The sequence below is a fragment of the Triticum aestivum genome, chromosome 2D, assembly GCF_018294505.1.
Source record: "Triticum aestivum cultivar Chinese Spring chromosome 2D, IWGSC CS RefSeq v2.1, whole genome shotgun sequence".
NCBI classification, from domain to species: Eukaryota; Viridiplantae; Streptophyta; class Magnoliopsida; order Poales; family Poaceae; genus Triticum; species Triticum aestivum.
The window spans coordinates 147375808-147378283 of record NC_057799.1 but is presented as its reverse complement, the minus strand read 5'-3'; the positions used below and the strand labels follow the sequence as shown (position 1 = coordinate 147378283).

At 53.5% G+C, this 2476-nt stretch overlaps 1 pseudogene; it reads right to left on the bottom strand.

Annotated features, from left to right (window-relative positions):
* Positions 1–837: 837 nt before the first annotated feature.
* LOC123055724 (uncharacterized) lies at positions 838–1644 on the bottom strand (annotated as a pseudogene).
* Positions 1645–2476: the final 832 nt, after the last annotated feature.

Below are 2476 nucleotides of genomic sequence, written 5' to 3'. Positions count from 1 at the left end.
TGACTCACCAGATACTACCAAAACAGTTGCAGGTGTCGACGATACCAGTGCAGACGACGCAACGAAGCTCAAATGGGAGTTCGACGAGGACCTTAGTCGTTACTATGTTTCGTTTCTCGATGATCAGTAGTGGAGCCCTGTTGGGACGATCGGGGATCTAGCATTTGGGGTTATCTTCTTTTCATTTGGATTTGTCCGTAGTCGTACTATGTGTGTACTCTGATGTATGACTTATTTATGTATTGTGTGAAGTGGCGATTGTAAGCCAACTCTTTATCCCATTCTTGTTCATTACATGGGATTGTGTGAATATGACCCTTCTTGCGACAAAACCACCATGCGGTTATGCCTCCAAGTCGTGCCTCGACACGTGGGAGATATAGCCACATCGTGGGTGTTACACTAGTCCAATTCGGACTCCCTATAGGGAGGGGGTGCGACTGCCCCTTGTGGGCTGCCTCCCCTCTTCCCTATGGCCCATGTAGGCCCAATAGTCCCCCCGGGGGTTCTGATAACCCCCCGGCACTCCGATAAATATCCGATGACCCCCGGAACACTTTCGGTGTCCGAATATAGTCGTCCAATATATCAATCTTTATGTCTCGACCATTTCGAGACTCCTCGTCATGTCCGTGATCACATCTGGGACTTCGAACTATCGGTACATCAAAACACATAAACTCATAGGTGGCTGCTACAAATCACCCGACTGATTCCCAGGAAATTAGTCGGGTCCCCAGACGTCCGATCAAAGCCCCAACAAACGTTGGATTAAGTCAACTTTGCCACGTCGTTCTCACGCAATAAAACACCGTCGGGGCCTTCGTCTTTCCCCCATCACAGGCTCACAGCCAACGCAAATCCAACCCCTCCCCCCTCCCAAACAGACGGGATCCCTAGATAGGGCGTTGAGCTCCGACAAGCTCGCAGTTGCAGCCGCCATGCCGCGCTCGCTCGAGCTCCCCCAAGAGCCGTCGGCAAACATTGGGATGCAGCACCGAGACACCTCGCACGAGTGCTGTATCGGAGCGCTCCATTGCAGCTCAGCAACCGACGACAAGCGCTCCATTGCAGTTCCTCCGCTGCCGGCGACGAGCGCTCCACTGCTGCTCCTCTGCGGGCGTCAAGCGCTCCATTGCAGCCCTTCTACCGTCGGCGACGACCGTGCCATTGCAGCTAGCTACTCCGCGGGAGCGAGTGCCCCATTGCAGCTCCTCCGCCGCTGGCGACGAGCGCTCCATTGCGGCTCCTCCGCGGGCGTCGGGTGCTCCATTGCAGCTCCTCCGCTACCGGCGATGACCACCCCATTGCAGCTCCTCCGCGGGAGACGAGTACTCCATTGCAGCTCCTCCGCCGCCGTCGATGACCACTCCATTACAGCTCCTCCGCCACCGGCGAGGAGCGCTCCATTGCAGCTCCGCCACCGTCACGCGAGTGCTCCATGAAAGCACGAGGCTTCATTGCAACACAGTCGAGGTTGCAACACAGTGCGACGGTCGTGGACAAGTTGGTGTGTCACATCCCGCAGCTGTGGACGCGTTGCTGCGTTGCAGCACTCACGTTCGTCGACGAGCGTCGTTTCACATCGGCAGCAACTCACGGTCCCCCGCTGCTGTGGTGGTGTTCTCCATGGCTCCACTCCATGGACGCTGCTTTGTAGCTACTACACCTCTAGCGATGCAGCGGAGGAGCTCCAGTTGCTAGTGCCAGCGGCCGGCATCAAACTCTGTCATGGGTCGTGACACTCTTCTGATTTCCTAGCTATGGTGGTGGTGGTGCTCGCTATGACTCCTCTCCTCTGGCAATGAGATAGGAAAAAGAGAGAAGAAAGAAAATGTGTGGTGGAGCAGCTTCGTAGAGATAGGATAAGGGTGGGGGAAGGGGGGAAGCGGTGGACAGGCTGAGCGGACACGTGGTGCTCGGAGAAGGAGGCTTAAGAGAGATAAAGATTAGCCGGATGTTTTTAAACGTTTTCCAAACTCATAATACCGATCGTCACCGAAGTTTAAGCGTGCGGACCCTACGGGTTCGAGAACTATGTAGACATGACCGAGACACGTCTCCGGTCAATAACCAAGAGCGGAACCTGGATGTTCATATTGGCTCCCACATATTCTACGAAGATCTTTATCAGTCAAACCGCATAACAACGTACGTTGTTCCCTTTGTCATCGGTATGTTACTTGCCCGAGATTCGATCGTCGGTATCTCAATACCTAGTTCAATCTCGTTACCGACAAGTCTCTTTACTCGTTCTGTAATGCATCATCCCGCAACTAACTCATTAGTCACATTGCTTGCAAGGCTTATAATGATGTGCATTACCAAGAGGGCCCAGAGATACCTCTCCGACAATAGGAGTGAAAAATCCTAATCTCGATCTATGCCAACTCAACAAGTACCATCGGAGACACGTGTAGAGCACCTTTATAATCACCCAGTTACATTGTGACGTTTGGTAGCACACAAAGTGTTC